Here is a 20,428-nt window from a genome sequence, read left to right as displayed (position 1 = left end):
GAAGCACTTAGCCTGGGGTGTTTGGGGACCAATGAGAGTTATTTATGGGCAGGGAACGTGTGTTGTTTTGGGCTGGAAATGAGATGTTAGATTCTAGCTGCAAATTTGCAGTTGGTGTAATTGTGCAGTTAAGATGCATTCTTAGGAGTATAGATTTGGCTGAACGTTGATAGATTATTTGTATGCTTGGCGTGGATCATCTGATTAGAGTTCAAACTGGGCATCTGGAAAACTGCTGTGCAGACATTCTAGCTAGACCAAGCCTGAATGTCTGCACAGCTATTCCCAGACCCACAGCCTGAGCCCCACAAGCCCAAATCAGCTGACTTAAGCCCACCACATCAAGGCTACTGGTCTTTCATTTCAGAGTAAACATACCCCTTGAGGCCCAGATCTTCAGAGTTATTTAGAGGCCTCATGGGATCTAAATACCTTTGAGGATCAGAGCTTGTTTGTAGATTTAGGGTGCCAAAAGGATTGATATTCCCATGTTCAATGATCTTCAGTGGGACCTGGAAACCTAACTCCCATTGCTTTCTTTGAAAAACCCAGTGTTAGGTTCTCAGCCCAGCCTGCAAAGGATTCGATACAGGAAGATTCGTATGCTCGCATGGATTTCTCACCAAGGCTATGTCTAGATGGCGGGGATCTGTTGGCAGAGGTTTGTGTCAGAAGATATCTTACAACAAAACTTCTGTCGATGGAGCGCATCCAGACAACAGGGTGGATCAAAAGAGTGATCTGCTCTGTTGACACAGTGGCTAAACAGCCCAGCTGCTTTCTCAACAAAACTGATGGCTGCTCTAGTGCCACCTGGAACCACGTCAACCATGTAATCTCCAGTGCCATAGCACTACAGAGACGGGTGCTTAAAGGGACCCAGACGGCTGGTCCCTGACTGCTGTGGGCTTACCTAAACCTGCAAGAGACAGCAGAGCTCTGCAAATGCCCATTGTGGTTTCCCTGCCTTTGGGTGTGATACAGCTGTTCCCTAGGTGCCACTCCAGCAGAGATGTCATTGGGCTTGTGATGGCCCCACACAGACATGCTGCAGCTGCTGCTGATCTTTGACAGCCAGCTTCCCTTTCTTTATCATGGACAAGCCCAAGAGCACCTTTGGGGATGGCACCCTGGCTGCAGGACTTGCACCTGCCCTTCCACACCCCCCGCTGCACAGACAGGTCTGGAGGCACCACATCAGTTTGGGTTGGTTGGATCAGCCGGTCATGGAGCAGTGGGATGACCAGTGGTGGCTCCAGAAATTTTGCATGCAGAAGGACTCCTTCCTGGTGGTCTGTGCCTGGCTTGATCCCACCCTCTGGAGACAAGACACCAAGCTGTGGCCTGCCATCCCCAGGGAGAAGCAGGTCCTAATCACCCTCTGGAAATTCACCACCCCCAACAGCTATTGGTCAGTGGGCAGCTAGATCAGCCTGGGGAAGTCCACTGTTGGGACCCTTCTCATGGAGATAATGCACTCTCAAGCTGCAGTCCCTACATGGAGGGACATGTTCAACCAAAGGGGAACCCTTGGGAAATGGGGTTGAGGGTGTGAGTGGTGGGGTTGGTGTGGTGGGAAAGCCCTGTCCCCAAGAGACGTTGCCATCCCACCTCATGCGGTGGGCAGCTCCTGGATAGCTTGCGGGTGAGAGGACAGGAGGGAGCTGGGGACTCCCTCCCTTAGTCCCTGTCACATTTGTTCAGGTACCTCCCTCTGCAGGTCATGACAGCCATCAACACAATCCTCCTGCAGAGGGTCATCCATCTGGGAGACCTTGCTGAAATCATGACCAGATTTGCTACCTTGGGGCTCCCAAACTGGTATTGGGGCTATCAAGGAGACCCACATCCCAATCCATGTCCTTCAGCACAGCACGACCAAGTACATCAACCGCAAGGGCTACTTCACCATGGTGCTGCAGGCCCTGGTTGACCTCCATGGACAGTTTGCAGACATTATGTTGGGTTGGGATGACAGGCACGCAATGCCCACATGTTTCACAACTCCAGCCTGTGTTGCAGGCTGGAGGCAGGCACATTCATCCCTGGTGTGAGCTGGCAGTTGGGGACATGCAGATGCCACTCTTCCTTATGGGGGACGCAACATACCCCTTCATTCTGCGGCTGATTATGCCCTATATTGGCCAGCTGGACCCCAGCTGGGAACTATTCAATGCCACACCAGGATGCAGGAGGAGTGCACGTTCGGCCACCACAAAGCATGGTGCAGGTGCCTTCTCACTTGCCTTGATGTGGAGGAGCATGACATCCACCAGGTTGTGGGGACTTCTTGTGCCCTGCACAACATTGTGGAGGGAAATGGGGAGGCCTTCCTCCCAGGATGGGGGAGTGGATGCCACCTATGAGGGTCATGAGTATGAGCAGCTGGGAACAGCCACCACCCGCCAAGCCCATCAGGATGGCTTGTGGAGCCATGAGGCCATGAGGGACAGCTTTTCTCAAGGGCCCCAGTAATCCTCCCCAAGGCCTGCCCAAGTGGGGTATTGGGTCCACCACCCTATTGTCCCCCCACTATGACCTCTCCCTTCAGCCCTTCACCCCTCCCCAAATCCTGCACCATGAAGAGGGAAGTGGGTGTGGTGAACAAATAACTGTATTAATGAACAAAAAAGAATTTGTGCAAAAGAAAGAAACTGTGCTGTACATAACTATTTACATGAAAGCAACATGAAAAGAACTATTTACAATGGGGGTGGGCTTGGGATAGGGGGTGGATGGCCTCAGAACATGGAGGGCGTGGGGGACCATGAAGCTGAGGGATCTCTGTTGGGGCTGGGCTGGGGCTGGGACCAGGGGGAGGTATGAGCAAGGAGGGAGTTGTGGAAGGGTCAGTGTAGGTAGTGGATTGGGGAGACCTGGGGGATCTGGGGGCCATGGCCATCGACCAGGGGGTCAGGCAGGGGTCCAGGGCACCATGCAGGAGGGCCAGTGGGTGCGGAGCAGCCACAGATGGCTGGGACCGCATGTCCCACCAAATGCCTGCAACCACCACTCCATGCTTTCCCTGAGCTGGCACTCCATGGTGCCCTGGATGACCCACAGACCAGTGTTGTGGTCTCTCATTGGCTCCTCATGCAGATGCCACCAGCTCCTGTGGCTGCAGCCTCGGCTTGGTGGCAAGGTGGGGATGTCCCAGCCCTCAGATGGTGCGGGTCCATCTACAAGGAAGGAAAGGAGGAGAGACAATGAGTCATTCATGTAGCATTGACCTTATGGACCTTCCACTCATTGTGAGCAATGACCAACACTTCCCAGGCCAAAGCACAGGGATGTCCTGGGAGCAGAGCCCTGTGTAGCCTGCCAACTGGGCCCTGTCACATGGGGGCGCTGTGTTGCCTCTGAAACCATGCTGAACACAGTGCCATCCCTTCCCCAGTCAATGAGCTAGTGGCCAAGGAGAGTGTCTGGTCACAGAGGGTTTCCTGCATGGGCGGTGTGTGAGCCAGGAGCAGCTTAGTCCTCCCCAGGGCCCACAGACACATGAGGCTCACAGCACTGACCAGGGGAGTGGGTGCTGCCTCTTGCCTGCAGACATGCCTATGAACTGGGTGCCACACTTCTCAGTGTGTTTAGGGTCAGGCCATTGCCCTTGTGATTAGCCCACTTCCAGCCAGGGCAGGTGTTGGGAGACCACCTCCCCCACAGGGCCTTGGGCTCATCCAGCCCCCATGAGCCCTTGCAGTAGGATGCCGACCATGGATGGGGGCTATCTCTTGGGCCCAGGGGGTGCACACTAACACTACGCATGGTTCCACATGCTGAGACCGCTGTACAAGTTCCCACCTGGGTTGGCTGAGAGATGCTCACAGCACTCCCCATCTGCACCTGTTTCCTACACCCTGGGGTGTGTGACGTGCAGGGTACTTATTGGATGGACCCTTGCCCAGCTCCAGTGATGCCCTGCCTGCTGGGGACTGGGTCCAGGGTGATGACCAGGCTGCTGGCCTCCAACTTTAGCTCCAGTTCTGGTGGGGGTTGGGGCTCAGATGCTTCCTCCTTCTCCTGCAGCTGCTCCTGCTGTGGTGAGGGGGTCTTGAGTCCAGTATCGAGGCTCTGGCATGGCGGTGAGATGTTACCCCACACACCCAGGATGGGGCAAGTTGGTGGTCCTGCCCTGAAGCATCAGGCAGTGTCCCAGACCTGCATGTACTTTGGTGGAGTTTTTTCACCTTCACCCTAACCAGCTCCAGGGTGCAGTGGGGGAGGTCCTGTGTGGCCAGGGTGTTGGCCATTCTGCTGTATATTTCAGGATTTTTGCACCAGACCTTTGGGTCCTGCAGGCTTTCCTCCTCCACCCACAAGTCCAGGAGGGCCTGGATTTCTGCCCTGCTCCAGGAGGGGGCACATCATTTGGACTCCGGGGGTGGATCCTGGGATACCTCAGGCTGCTCCTTTGTAGGCTCAGGGGGAGGTGTCGGGGGGCACTGCCATCACTGCTCACTGTAAGGTGAGGCTGTGAGGGCGTGGCACACAGCAGATGATCGCTCTGCTGCTCACACGCGCTCGGCTTCCTGCCATGGCATTCCCTGGGCTCACTGCAGCTTCAAGAAGGGCTGGGAGCAGCAATCATAGAAGGCTGATTGCTGCGAACAGGGTGTCCACTGGAGCACCTGCCCAGCATCCCAGGGGCCTTTTCTGTTGATAGAAGGCCCAACTAGAAGGTACAGACCCGCGTTTTGCCGACAGACCTCTGCCAACAGTGGCATTCTTCCTCGTGGCGAGTGGGCTATGGCTGTCGACAAAAGTGCTGCACTCTTTGGCCTTAGTGTCAATAGAAAGAGCTTCACAATCTGGACCCTCTATTGGCTTTGTCGAGAAAATGGCCGTTTTGTCAACAAAACTCCTGCAATCTAGCCACAGCCCATAAGCGTAGCCTTGCTGGGTATTCCTTGATTTCAAATTATTTCTCTTTTCTTTAGGCATCATAGAATCATCGGGTTGGAAGAGACCTCAGGAGGTCATCGAGTCCAACCTCCAAGTAAAGTTTGTCCATGTGCTTGTTTTTTAAATAAGTCCTTATTGAGTTTCAGAGTTTATAAACTGAGACTGCAACAAATTGATGTTTCAGGAGCTAGTTTCACTAAGGGGCTGTTCAGAATTCAAACCTCTGACATGTAGCTCTATAAGGTCAGGGGGAGAGATTAACCTCTCACATACTGAGGATGGATTTAATGTTAGTCAGAAAATTCCTTAGTTGTTTAAAAAAAAATCTGACTGGCACCTGAAGGGAAAGCTAAAATATATTGTGTTCATTAATCCAATTTCTTGTAAAATCCTGAGGTTTCTAGGACTGTTACAAAAATGTACCTTTTTTTCTAGTGAGCACATGCTCACATGAGCTGCATTTTGGCCCTTTTTTCCATCAGAAATTTTAAACCAAGCAACCCTCTACAGCTTAACTTTCCAGATGCTCATGGCAATAAAGTTGGTATGTTTGGGCCAACTGGATTTACTTCCCTACAAGGTTCTTCTCCCGAGTTTTGGAATCTGTTACCTCAAAACACAAGAATCTACCCATTTTACCTACATAGAAATCATGAGATACAACCAATTTTCTATGAATCAGAGTTGTCAATTATTCTGGTTTTCATTGACAATCTTGGGATATTTGGTGGATAGAGACTACAACCCTAGCTCTTGAGGTCATGTGATTAGATGTGAAGCTCAACTCTGATTAGAAAATAAAGAATGCTGATTATAAAAATACTGGTAATTATATTTGTCTTTTCATAGAATCATAGAATACTCTAACTGGAAGGGACCTCAGGAGGTCATTGAGTCCAGGCCCCTGCCCTCACAGCAGGACCAAGCACTGTCTAGACCATCCCTGATAGCTATTTGGCCAACCTGTTCTTATATATCTCCTGTGATGGACATCCCACAACCTCCCTAGGCAATTTATTCCAGTGTTTAACCAACCTGACAGTTAGGAAGTTTTTCCTAACATCCAACCTAAACCTTCCTTGCTCCAGTTTAATCCCATTGTCTAAAAGATAGAGTCTAGCTCCACAAGAAGTTACCAACCTGATGCAGAGATTATGAGGTAGGGTCCTCTGGACAGTGTTATACAAGTGAGCAGGCTGGAAAGATGCTCATAAGGGTTCCCTGAAGTGTTTGTGGACTTCCGAATTACAGGCCAGTCCCTTATCCGCAGGGGCTGATACAGCTTCAATACCACAGCCACTTAAAATTCCACACAAGCCAGGACTTGTTGCTAAATCACCACTGCTTTGTTCCTAGGCTTCAAGAAGTTTGTCAATAGCTGTCAAAGCACCAAACAATTTTAATGTATTTATCCTCACAATAGTCCTGTGAAGTAGGGAAGAGCTGTTACCCCCTCTCCCCAGCCAGTATGACCATGTGAGATGCAGATATATTTTTGGTAGGTCAGTTTCCCTCTGATATTTTCTTTTTAAAAACAAGTATTGCATTCAGAAATTTTTGTCGATAACTATAATTAATAGCACGTGTGTATATAAAGCCTAACAGGTTACACTGCAAATTATTTGTATAATTTCAAATTAATAAATTACAATTGGACAAATATTCCAAAATAATGCTGTATAATGTGAATTCAAGTTGTATAATAGATTCACATAAATCATGTTCACACCACTTTTGTGTTCACATCTTTCCTTGCTTCTTGAAAGTAGATGTGAATTTTCACACCATAAGTATGATTGGAGAGATTTTATTTTTCTAATTGGAGAACAGAAACAGTGCCATGTTATTTATGTGTCTGTTCTATTGTGTGTAGGTTCTTATCCCACACTTTACTGTGTATCAGAATACCTAGCTCAACTAGAGCAAAACAGCTCAAAGTTTGAATTTTAAAATATCAAGCCACGGGATACAGAAAATTTGTGCAAAAAAATCAGAAGATACTTTTGATTCATGATTTTTTCAAAGTGATTTCTTAGCAAGTGTTCTCTGAACATGAAAGAGAGGCAAAAAGTATTGAATTACTTATTCTGATAGCTCCAACAAATGCCCTGTATTCATTGGGCTCATTCTTCTGCTTATAAAAGTAACTAGTATTTATGTGGCCCCCATCAAAGCAGTTTCTGAGTACCTAAGAGTCATCAATGGATTTAGCATTTATTTAATGCCTTGCAAGCCTGCTCTCTTCTTGATGTGTTTTTAACTGATATTAATATAATTGGGTCTGTGTTTCTGCAAAGTGCACTGCACAAGAAAGGCATAAAGTACTACATGAATGATCATACTTGAGGGAGCTTTGGTCTCACTGAGGCCCACATCCTGTCTTTGGATAGTGTTCGGTGCTAGGTACTTCAGAGTGAATGAACGAAACAGGTCAATTTATTGAATGACTCATCCCCTGTGATCCAGTCCGAGCATCTGCTTTCAACATTACTCAGCTGTAGCAATTCAGGGTTTTTTAAATAATAAACATGAGAAGGAGGAGGAGACCTACGTTCTGTATAGCACTTGCCATCAGTAGACCCCAAGAGCTTTTCAAAGGCAGTAACTATCATTTTGCAGATGGGGAAACTGAGGCACTGATGCCTCAACAGGCCAGTGACACAACCAGAAATAGAATGAAGATCTCAAGTCCCATTCCACTGTGCTTTCTACTAAGCAACACGGCCTTCCAAGGAAGAACCATATTTTTCTAAGGCGCTAAGGGGAAAGAAACCCTGATTTGTGACTAGCAGAGTGCAAAGGCAGGAGTTTGCCTCTGACCTGAGAGCTGAAGGTAGCCCTTATCTGGGGGACTATAGCAGTGCCGAGCTGAGGCCTTTGGACCGGCTCTCTGAACAGGATGAATTTTGTTAATAAGTCTCTTGCCCCCATGACAACTCAGTTTTTCCAAGCATTTGGGTTATAAAATGGTGATATATCGCCATAAGTCATCTGGAAAATATATCCCTCAGATCTGATACTTAGTCTCCTGTGATATGATCCATAAAATCACACTGAATACTATTTTGTCTAAGCAGTGCTCTGTTTTCATTCACTCCTCATTTCGGATAGCTGAGGATTGAACTTTTAAGGAGCCATTAGTTGTGTCAACATTTTGACCTGTGATAAAAACTGAGTGATTGCAGTGAGCTAATAGAAGGAAAAAATGGGAAAATGATTCTGCTGTATGTATTTCATGTGTCCTTAAGGCTGTCAGCAAATGTAAAGAACATGAAAGAGAGGGTTTCCCCAAACATCTGTACTGAAGACAAGTATAATTCAATGCTCCACCTCACAAGAGAGTTATGAGCATTTTTGTAAAGTGCTTTGGGATCCTCAGCTATGCTTGATCTGGAATAGAGCTTGGCGGGAAACAGTTTTCCTCTCTGTAACAGGATTTCCACTCTCCACTACCGCACCTCCCTGTGTGTAGGTCTGTTAAAGTGGCTTTTTCTATATTGAATCCCTCTTCTGCCCTTCATTAATGTGCTGTAGTCTCCCCCTTGGTGATTTGGCCCTCTGGCCAGGTCCTCTGTTTAATCCACCCTGTTCAGGATTACAAAGTCCAACAGGACTGCTATCCAGATGCCTTTTCCATAGGGCGTTCAGCCGCAGCTTCCAGCACAGCATCACTTGACTGGTGGTTGTCCAGGGAACCCAGGCCTACTCACTACCTCAAGTTCTGGTCCAAGAATGTTATAGACAGCAATGCCAGTCTCTGCTGCTGTTTCCCTAGACTCCTTCCTACTCATCTTTCTTGCTCTTCCTTTACCTGTTATGGGATTTATGATGGCATCCTAATCATATCCCTGAGGCTACTTCACTCCCTCCTGGCCTCTCCCTAGAATCCTTACTCCAGGGCAGCATCTCAGAAATTAGTCTCCCTCAAATTTCCTCCTTGTTACTGATGACATTTATTCTGGAGATTTGACTGCTGTTTCCTTCCCCTACAGCCTCCTTTCTGCTTTCTGCTTCCTTGCTTTGTAGTACTGTCCCTGCCCTTCACCACCTGGGCTTGACTCTTAACTCTGGCCTTCCCTCTTACAGATGAGAACTGGGCCTCTCTGGCCCTATTAACCTTATCTGGGCTGATACGAGGTGCACATCCCACACTCCATCCCACATGACCTTTTGAAATTACAAAAAAATCCCAAATCCAGATGGGAATTTGGAATGGCTAAACTTTTCACAAACCAATGTCCCTTTTTCATGTTAACCTTTTGTCATATGATTGGGTTTTCATATTGGATGAATTTCATGCACCCAGCATATCTCTTCGCCCAAAATATTGTTTGTGGGGGTAGGGGGGGAGGCATGTGAGATATCTAATGAAAGCCAAAGATGTCCTGAATTTCTGTATGGTTCTTATATGTCTGTATCATGTTTGCAGGTAGAGTTATGTATTTTAGTTCTGTAGTGGTATTAGCAATGTTTTAGTACTAACTTCACAATAGGTGGTGTGAAATCAGCCCCAGCCAGAATATTGGGCTAAACAATGGGATGGAAACCAGATGCTCAGACAGCCAAATCCACATCTTAGAAAGGTGAGACATGTCAATGGAATGCAGCCCATTGGTCAGGTGACCTGGGCTGAGCAAAGGAATTGAAATCAGATACCCAGACATCCATTATATCTGCCATGTAAATAACTGGGACCTGCTAGCCAAACCAGCGACTCATGGTATTTTGCCACAGCAGCTTACCTGGGTCAGATGACATTGACCCTTAAGGGCCTATGGCAAGGAAAAAGGGTTGGTTCCCTGGGCACAACAGAGAACCATGAGGTGGATCTAGCAGCATCCATCATGGACCTTTGTTTTTGCTCCAGTGCCTGTTTCCAAGGATCTGTGTTCCAGCATGTTGACCCCAGATGACTGGGTGTATGATTCTCCAGTAACTAAAGTTATGTGACCTGGAATTAAATTCCATGTGGGATGGGCTTTCAGAGACTTTCAAGAATTATCATTTAACATCACTGGCTGCATCAATAGCGGTAATTGATCTGTGTAAAGTATTTCTTTAACTTTTTTTCTCTCTAACACATTTATTTCTTTTTTTGTTAATAAATTATTAGACGCTTAGATCTTAAGGATCGGTAAGTGTGTTGTTTTGGGTAAGATCCAAGTATATATTGACCGGGAACTGTGGCTGGATCCTTTGGGGTCTGGAAGAATCTGTGTGGCATTGGTGATATAGATTTAATAACCTCTCACCAGAATTTGGGGTTTGTTGGTCTGGGCTGGAATAGCAGCTGGGAAGTCTGTGGGTTTGCTTATGGCTGGCCAGTGGGGTTGGCAGAGATACTTTTGTGGCTGATTGGATTTGCTTTAGTGAGAAGGAAATCCCAGCCTGGGGCTATAAGTAACCCATTTTAAGCGAAGATACCCTGGATTGCTTTCTCTAGCTTTGCCCAGAAACCCCATCATATTACACCTTTAAAAAATCCCACTCACACAAAGGGGAAAAGCTTTTTAGTATAAATTACCTGGGACATGTCTATAATTTTGATTTTTTTACTCTTTTTTCCCAACCAGGAGATTCTTCAAAACAGACCCTTGCAAACAGTTTTGGATTCAATAAATTAGTATTTTCCAAAGGAAAAAAATGTTTCACTGGAAAATTTCCAACCATCTTTAATCCTCAACTCAGTAGCCTCCTTCATTGACGGAGTATCTTGATGATATCGTGTTCTGTCAGTGCTCCATTTTCTGCATTGGTGACCTGAAACTGAAGGCTATCCTAAATAACTGAGGCTGAGGACCTACCTACTCAAAAGTTGACTCCTTCCGCATGTCAGTCCACTGCAGGTGAGATCAGCTGAGGGGAAGGATCTGGAGTCCCATTGGTTCATATGAGAAGGGTCTGCTGTCTCGGAGCTCTCTGTGAAGCTTTGGAGTTCACTCTCTGCCTTGGTCCAAATGGGTTCAAATCTGGTGACCTTCAGGACATGTTGCATACCTCTTTTTTTTTTCATCCATTTGAAAATAGGATGGAATTTTACATAAAGGAAATTATTTAATTTTTTAAATTGGGTGGGTTGAATTTCAGAGGGTTTTTTTTTCACTGTATTTTTATATCAACATACCCATGTTAACACAGTGTGGCTCTTTGTCCCCATCTAGTGAATGGATCATGTGTAGAGGTTTATGAGTTTACTTCCCTTCCAAGTTAACACACCCAGCCTTTTATCATTAGAATCTCTTACTACAAGCTCTAGGATTCAGCCCCTACATACAGCCTGCTTAGAGCCTTCATTATAAAATTACTTTCAATATAATGTTAATAATTTCTAGTATTCTATTGCACCTATTCCACCCACATACATTTCTCAAGCTTTGCCAGTGGTCTCATTAACTGTACGGCCTATAAAATCCATGGTATTTGCAACTTAAATTGGCTTCTTTTCAGCAGTGATGGCCTGATCCAATATTTAGAGGTCAACAAAAAGACTCCTATTAGGCTTTGGCTCAAGCATGTCATATAATTTGGTGATGAGAAAGTGAAAATGAAATTGTCTGATGCAGACCCATTGGTGATCTCATGCAGGCTTTTAATATGGGTCTTGGTAAGTAAAATTCCAAAGCAGAAGCTCAGGGTGCTTCATATGTTCTGAGGAATAAATAAATAAAATCTCTGTTGGTAAAGAAACCAATTCTCTTTATGCAACAATATCTTTAATTCCCTAGACTTCACCCAAATGTTGTAAAAATAGACTTGTGGCCTGCAAGAGTTCATCTGTGACTGACGTTATTCCTCACATGTGGCCAGATTCATCCATAGACTGCACAATTGCACTGGATCTCAAAAGCACAAAAGATTGGCCATATGTTAGCATGACAATATGTTAACGCAAATTTGTGGCCAGCCACTTTTTTCCCTATGAGCACAGATATGCATAATGTAACCAGAAAGACACCTTCCAAACTCCTTATCCAAGCCACCTTTGTTCTTTCATCTGGACTGGACCATTGATTTCACTAGTTTATCTGGAATGTTAGCATCTATTGAACGTGCTAAATTTGAAAAATTCAGTCCAGTGTCTTCAACCTCCTTACCTTCAAAGATGCAGCAACAATTAATTTAAAATCCCAGCCAAGAATGAACTTATTTTAAAGTGTTCTCTGATCTAAAGGAATCCTTACACCCATCACTTAAGCGTAGTCACTTCTGAGATGGACTATATTGTTAAATCTTCAATAAGCAGCAGTGCTATGCAACAGTTCAGGACAGGAACTGAAGTGGAAAACTGTACCCAGTTTGAAATCACAAGGGGAATTTAGGCAGATGGACTACTGAGGCCATTCGAATCAATTTTTATGAGGACAGGAAAAGGAAAAACTAAACAGACTGAGTTAAAAACGAGTTGAAATAACTGTAAATTATGACTTTTCATTGGGAAAGAAGAAATGGCCATTGGTCCCCATGGCAGACCAGCAGGGAGCTTGCGACCCCCCTGGGCCCTTGAGGTACAAAACTGAGGGGTCCCAGGAGCCACCCTGGTGCAGCAAGAGGTGGGTCCCCTCCTGGACTGGGGACGAGGTCCAGGCCCTGTTGGAGATGTGAGTGGGGGGAAGAGACCAAGTGCCACAACATCTCCATATATACCCAGATGGCCACTGCCCTGACTGAATGGGGCTTCCTTCCCATGCCCCCACGCCCGCCCCCCGGGTGAAAGGTTTTATTGGCTACTTTTCCTTCTCACGCAATATATACCCATAGATGACTTAAGTAAGCTGATTGAAAGGAAGCAATATGCAAACGATATCACTGACATCCGTTTCATGTAATAGTAAGGGGTGTATGTGAAAATGACACTGTGTAATAAAAAGAATCAACATTTGCATGTGTGCAGTTAATACAAAACATTCTAATTGTAAACTTGATTAAAAGGATGCTGTTTTGTACCCAGCCTGATGAATTGCCTTCTATTAAAAAGCAAGAAATGTGCTCACACTAGGAAGAGAACACATTTCTAAAAGAGGAGATGGAGCCAACAGGAGTGTGAGAGCTTGTAATGGACCTTGTTTGACTTCAAGGGAATTTGTAATGGGATAGCAAGTGGTTCACTTTTAGGTCACTGATTGAAATCTGACCCAGGTCACTGTAATTCTGCATTGCTCTCAGCTGATGGTTATTCGATGACACACTATACAAATTGACTAATTACCTTCATTTTCTACTTCTGCCAGCTGCCAAAATTGTAATTGTTAAATGAGGCACTAACACACGTTCCCTCCATGTCCCTCTATGTGGCCTTTCCTGCACCCTATCATAGAATCCTAGGGCTGGCAGAGACTTCAGGAGGTCATGGAGTCTAGCCCCCCACTCAAAGGAGGACCAAAGTTAACTAAAACATCCCAGCCAGGACTTTGTCAAGCCGGGACTTAAAAACCTCTAGGGTTGGAGATTCCACCACCTCTCCAGGTAACACATTCCAATGCTTCACCACGCTCCTAGTGAAACAGTTTTTCCTAATATTCAACCTAGACATCCTCCACTATAATTTGCAAACATTGCTCCTTCTGTTGCCATCCATCACCACCAAGAACAGCCTCTGTTCTCTTTAGAACCTTCTGCTTCAGGAAGTTGAAGGCTGCAATCAAATCAGCCTTCACCCTTCTCCCTATCACACATGAAGGGCCCCAAACTTCCCCAGGTCACTGGCTGTGTGACCCCACTCAGTTCTCTCTGGGAGGTGGGAGAGATGTGGTGTAATGGGGGATACGTGTGTGTATGTGTGTGGCTCACAGAGGGTGTGGGGCTCCTGCTGAGGGTAACCAAGGCGACCAGGTAACACCTCTGGACTGCAGACAAAGGGGGAGGTGGAGCCTGAGGGAACTGGGAGTTGGAAAGCAATTAGTCTGGGCTGGGAGGGAGACAGAAACAAAGGAGGGGGCAAGACCCCAGCTCTGGGGGCCCTTGGGGCCTCCTCTCCCCAACATGGATTGGACTGGCTCTCTCTGCCTGCTGTACTGACTCCTCTGTATGATGCCGTGCCCTGTCTGCTAATAAACCCGCTGTTCTCCTGCTGAGTGAGAGTCACTCCTGCTTGCGGACAGGGTACAGAGCCTGGTTAGGCCTCAGTGTGTCCAGTTCTGGGAGACGCATTTCAAGGAAGATGTGGAGAAATTGGAAAGTGTCCACAAAAGACAAAAAGAATGATCAAAGGTCTAGAAAACATGATCTATGAAGAAAGGCTGAAAGAACTGGGCTTGTTTAGTTTGGAAAAGAGAAGATTGAGGGGGGGACACCATAGCGGCTTTCCGGTATCTAAAAGGGTATCGTAAGGAGGAGGGAGAAAACTTGTTCTTCTTGGCCTCTGAGGATAGAACAATAATCAATAGGTTTAAACTGCAGCAAGGGAGGTTTAGGCTGAACATGAGGAAAAGTTCCTAACTGTCAGGGTGGTCAAACACTGGAATAAATTGCCTAGGGAGGTTGTGGAATCTCCATCTCCAGAGATATTTAAGAACAGGTTAGATACATGTCTGTCAAGGATGGTCTAGACAGTACTTGGTCCTGCCATGAGGGCAGGGGGCTGGACTCAATATCCTCTCAAGGTCTCTTCCAGTCCTAGCATTCTATGATTCTATGATTCTGCAAACTAAATAGGCCCGAATCCCTTAGCCTCTCCTTGTAAGTCAGCTGCTGCAGACCTCTAATCATTTTGGTTGGTCTCCACTGGACTGTCTGCAATGCATCCACATCCTTTCTATCCTGGGAGGCCCAGAAGTAGACGCAACACTCCCTGGACATTCTCCCCCCTCATGCACCAGTTGCCACTACATTACAAACACCAACCAGCACCGTTATCATGATCTGGTATCATGCTAGCACTGGAAGTAGGGGGCAAGGATGGTGACTGGGCACTGTAGGGACTTTCCCACTCTAGAGATGGTCCCTCCAGGGGACGATTGCTGGAAGGGTGTGAAAGTTTACACATGAAAAATAGTCTCTCCCAGGCTCCCAAACAGCTGGGCAATGGATAGAATTCTCCTGCTCTTCCAGGACTCATACCAGGCAAAAGTCCCTGTATCCTAAAGAGCAGAGAGGCTTCTCCCTTCTTATTTTTCTGTGGGTCAAATGTCTCCTGAAACAGGTGGGGATCAGACTCAGACATGGCCTCCCTGCCCTGCCCCCAAACACTCCAAAGTTGCTGTGTTACACAGGGGGTGCGTCTACACTAGCCAGCTACTTCGAAGTAGCCAGCACAACATCAAAATAGCATGCGTCACATCTACACGTGCCATGTGCTATTTCGACATTGAAATCGACGTTAGGTGGTGAGACGTCGAAATTGCTATTCCTATCTGAAGACATGTGTAGACGATCCACATCCTGCTACATCGAAATAGAGGGGTCCTCCATGGCAGCCATCAGCTGAGGGGTTGACAGACACTCTGTCCAGCCCTTGTGGGGCTCTATGGTCACCGCATGCAGCAGCCTTTAGCCCAGGGCTTCTGGCTGCTGCTGCTGCATCTGGGGGTCCATGCTGCGTGCACAGGGTCTGCAACTGGTTGTCAGCTCTGTGGATCTTGTGCTGTGCAGGGCAAGTGTGTCTGGGAGGTGCCCTTTAAGGAAGTGGCTTGGGGCTTTGGTGGCCCCTTATTTTGATGGGGAGCGCTTGTGTGTGTGGACGCTCCGCATTTCCTTCTGCGGCAGCTCCTTTCGATGTTCCCCATCGCTACTTCAACGTGGAATGTCGACAGCACCAGCCCTGGAGGATGTGTAGACGATACACGTCGAAGTAGCCTATTTCGATGTCCTTACTTCAAAATAGGCTGCTTCAACGTAGTGTGCTAGTGTAGATGTAGCCAGGAAATGGTAAATTGGAAGTGGCTAGTGGATTTTGGGACAGTGCAGACAAGGGCTAATGGAGTCTAGAATAAGACTCAAGAACATTTTAGCTCTACAGTTTCACACTGCAGGTGTTTATGCAAACATATTCTCTTCCCATCCCTAGGAACTTTGAGTGTCAAGATTCTAAATGCGCTCAAAAATTCCTAGCAAAACTTAAAGAAATTGTACTCCACCTGGATTTGTGCTGAAACCACACATTTTCAGTGCTTTTAATGTAAAAGTTCATAGCAATATTCTCTTGGAAGGGCTGTGGACCTTTGCAAATTTTTCATTGGCTCTGGCCTGAGGATCACGCTTGTAACAACCCCCCAAACTAGACAATTGTCATGAGGTTTTGCATTTCTCTGTAAATGTTTTATGCAGTGCCCATTCAAAGCACAATTGAAGAACCAAATTAATTTCTGATTTAAGTGGGTGCAGCACCAGTGAAATCAGTATTAGCTATCTGTATTACGGTAGTGCATGGATACCACACAAATGATCAGGACCCTACTGTGCTATTCACTGCACATACACATCCTGAGACAATCCCAAGTTTCTCATCCAACAAAGGATGAGAAAAAGGAAGTATCATTATCCCCATTTTACAGATAAGGAAATGAATCACAGAGGCTACGTCTACACGTGCAGCCAACATCGAAATAGTCTATTTCGATGAATAACGTCTACACGTCCTCCAGGGCCGGCAACGTCGATGTTCAACTTCGACGTTGCTCAGCCCAACATCGAAATAGGCGCAGCGAGGGAACGTCTACACGTCAAAGTAGCACACATCGAAATAGGGATGCCAGGCACAGCTGCAGACAGGGTCACAGGGAGGACTCGACAGCAAGCCGCTCCCTTAAAGGGCCCCTCCCAGACACAGTTGCACTAAACAACACAAGATACACAGAGCTGACAACTGGTTGCAGACCCTGTGCCTGCAGCATAGATCCCCAGCTGCCGCAGAAGCAGCCAGAAGCCCTGGGCTAAGGGCTGCTGCCCACGGTGACCATAGAGCCCCGCAGGGGCTGGAGAGAGAGCATCTCTCAACCCCCAAGCTGATGGCCACCATGGAGGACCCAGCAATTTCGACGTTGCAGGACGTGGATCGTCTACACGGTCCCTACTTCGACGTTGAACGTCGAAGTAGGGCGCTATTCCTATCTCCTCATGAGGTTAGCGACTTCGACGTCTCGCCGCCTAACGTCGAAGTTAACTTCGAAATAGCGCCCGACGCGTGTAGACGTGACGGGCGCTATTTCGAAGTTGGTGCCGCTACTTCGAAGAAGCGTGCACGTGTAGACGCAGCCAGAGAGATTAAGTGACAGCCTCAAGTTCACAAAGAAAGTCTGGCAGAACCAGGCATTGACTATTTCTCCCGAATTTCAGTCCAGTGCCTTAAGCATGTGCTAATCCTTCCATCAATGCCCTCTCTTGAATTGTGCTGGGCTACCTTAAAGGTTGAATTTGTCTCTAAACCTCTCATAGGAAAGTGAAAGTAAGATAAAAATCCCCTGTGAGGGATACATCATTTTGGTAGAAGTTTAGAGAAATGCTACCCACCCAACTTAATTCACCATCATCTTGCCCCAGATGAATTGCAAAGGAAGAAGGAATGAGGCTGTTAATTAAAGCACATACAAGTTCTGATGGATAAATTGTTTCCAACATGCTAAAAATGATTTAAAACTGACCACCCCATCACCTGACTGTAATGAAATGTGCATAAAAAAGAATTGTAATCATTGCTTTGTAAAACCCCGTCACACATTGGATGACAATTTTATGAAGGCTGTGTGTCTGCCCCCACTGTGTGTGTACCTCATGGAAAAATTAAAGCCTACACCTGAAAACACTAAATTTGGATCTCTTTGAGACATATAGTGCCACACTATTTGTTCATGTGTAAGACTGGAAGGGATGGGGGAAAGACTCCCCGTCCTCTGATCCCATTTCTCTGCTCCTTTATTTCATTTCTTTTGTGGCTAATTTGCATCTATTCCATTGTTCTAATCTCATTTCACTTTGAATCCTGTGGTAATAAATTAGCTTGGCCCGAGCCCCTCACAAGTCCCCTCTGCAAAGTGGGAGAATAGGCTGTCCTGAGCATCCCAGCAGATGTTCAAATGAGGCAGGATTCAGGGAGCCAAAGTGATGGGGTAGTGCTGCTGCAGTTGCCGCCTTCTGGCCTCGCTGTATCTTTGTGTTTCCTCTTTGGAGCTCTACAAACAAGCCAGGTAGGTCTGATCTGCAGGGAAGTGAGTGGCTATGTGTACACTGGAGAGTTTTGTTGACAAAACTGGGGTTTTGTCAACAAAACCCGTGGAGCGTCCACACACAAACACAGCCGTTTGTACTTTCATCGACAGCTTTCTGCCTCTTCACCAAGAGTGAATGCTTTTGCTGACAGAATCTGTCAACAAAAAAACTGTGTGGTTGCTCCCGGGGGTGGGGGGGCCCTCTATTGGAATAGCAGTGGAATAGATAGAAATGCCTTCCAAGTCAGCAACTCGTTGTTTTTAAAGATACAGACTAACATGGCTACCTCTCTGACACTAGTATTTAATGGCCATCTACACATGCAGCATGCATTGTCATAGTCTTTGGGAAGAGCGAAAGATGGGGGAGCTTAGCAGCAAACGGCTTCTCCTTTCTACACAGTTTACTAAAAGAGAAAACACAGTTGTTGTAGGCCTGCCATAGACAAGCCAGTCTAAACTTTTTTTTTTTCTTCCATTGCTGTGAGACTGGGATCTGCTGTGAAGGGAATAGGGAGAGAAAATATTTCCTTTGGCAATTCTGTTTCAGTTTCGAAAAGGGACTACATTCTTCCTTATTTATCCCAACTGACAAGTACAAGCACTTTGGGCCCTAACTGGATGTGAACATTGTCAAAATAAATTTGGGCTAAAGAAAGGCATCTGCAGTTCTGTTCCTATTGCGCTTGGTGCTGGAGCCCCTTTTGCCAACGTGGCAGGGTGGCTGGTGGGCAGACACCAGTACAGATGGGAACTTCACATACTGTACGCATCATGACCAACTATAAAAACAGTCACAACGAATCAGCTGCTCCGGAGCTCGTCTCTCTGGAACCTTCACATTCAATTTCAATCTAGCTGACATCCATAGCTTACAGTGAGTTTCTGTGTTTAAGCATCAGTACAGTATTAATGCTGTGGCAAAGGGGTTCTGGCTTGCTATAGCATAAAATTAACTAGTGATCTCAGCCAGGGGTTTGAAGGGTGGAGCAGTTCAAGGGGGATTGTGTAACTGGACTTTGTGTAAATGGAAAAGGTGAGAAAAGAGAGGACACAAGACTAAGCAGACTTTTTCTTTTTGGCATTCTGAGAGTTGGGAATTTCAAGAAAAAGAAATTGTCAAAGAACAGGAGATACACCTAGTCAGCAAAACTATCTGGAAATAATAGCCATGATTTTGAAATAATTTTGTGAGTGCCTACACAACACAACTGCTATTTTAAAATAATTTGGAAATAGCAGTTGGCTTATTTTGAAGAAGGTACACCTCATTCCACAAGGAATAGCACCTGTTTTGAAATAGCTATTTTGAAACAGGGGCTGTGCAGACAGGGAATAGAGCTTATTTCGAAATACGCCATAGGGCATCCAATGGCTCTATTTCGAAATAGGCTCTATTATGTGTAGATGCTGTATTTTGAAACAGCTGAGGGCTGTTTTGAAATGCATTTTGTGTGTAGCAGCATTATTTCAAAATAACATATTCTGGAAAATCTCCTCTGGAATAGCTTATTTCTCAATAACACTGCTATGTAGACACACACAAACAGTCCAGTATCATCTTAAAGACTAACTTTCTATGGCACAGGATAGCTCATAACCTAATAAATAAATGTGTTAGCCTTTAAGGTGCTACAAGACTGCTTCTTATCTGTGAAGCTACACATTAACACGGCTCCCCTTGCCCTATTAAACAAGGCAAATAGTAATTTAGTGCTCAAGGTAATCCCATAACGTCTGCTACTCCCCACTAAAGAACTGAGGATAAATATTACTTTAAAAAAATTAAAGGGATTGCAATTTGCACAGCTTACCTTTTCTTCAAAGGCGAGATGATGGAAGGTAGGGCTGAGGTAAATTGACAACTTGGAATTAACTGGTTGCTGGCACGGCTCAGGTAAAGGTTTGATGGTAACCTGAGCTTTCAAAAATGTTTCCAAACTGAAGTATTATGAAAAGGTAAATTATGTTTTGTATTCGTGACTGAAAGCATTTTATTTTAAAGCCAGAGCTGCTGATCCTGTCAAGGTGGAGATCCGAGCTTTATGTACAGTGCCTCTAGCCCTGCATTGTGAGTGAGGCAACATGACAGCTTGTAATAAGTAATTTTTATACAGTTGCATTTATCACTCAAGTAGGGTTGGCAATATTAAACACAGACCTTAAAATGCTGCAGAAGAGGGAGGATGGGGCTGGAGGCCATATGTATTGTGCAAGCATGTGCAGGCGTGTGTGTAACCTTTTCTTCCCCCCTTTAAGCAGGTTCCTGTTAATGTGGCACTTTTTAAGATATGCAGCGAAATGCCTCCAAATTGTTAATACATCACTAAAAGTTTAGAAAGGAAACAGCTCCATTTAGCCCAAAGGATGTTATTTTAGGCTTT

The 20,428-nt window shown here is 46.0% G+C and overlaps 1 long non-coding RNA gene across 1 annotated transcript; it reads right to left on the bottom strand.

Annotated features, from left to right (window-relative positions):
* Window positions 1-2,611: 2,611 nt before the first annotated feature.
* LOC142011626 (uncharacterized) lies at window positions 2,612-20,095 on the bottom strand. Its single transcript, XR_012645151.1, has 3 exons — window positions 19,859-20,095; window positions 10,710-11,553; window positions 2,612-3,179 (listed from the first exon to the last, which is right to left on the bottom strand). It is a non-coding gene; the product is annotated as an uncharacterized LOC142011626 (long non-coding RNA).
* Window positions 20,096-20,428: the final 333 nt, after the last annotated feature.

Source organism: Carettochelys insculpta, chromosome 3 (genome assembly GCF_033958435.1).
Source record: "Carettochelys insculpta isolate YL-2023 chromosome 3, ASM3395843v1, whole genome shotgun sequence".
NCBI classification, from domain to species: domain Eukaryota; kingdom Metazoa; phylum Chordata; order Testudines; family Carettochelyidae; genus Carettochelys; species Carettochelys insculpta.
The sequence above is the reverse complement of the archived record's forward strand: the minus strand, read 5'-3'. Positions and strand labels throughout refer to the sequence as shown.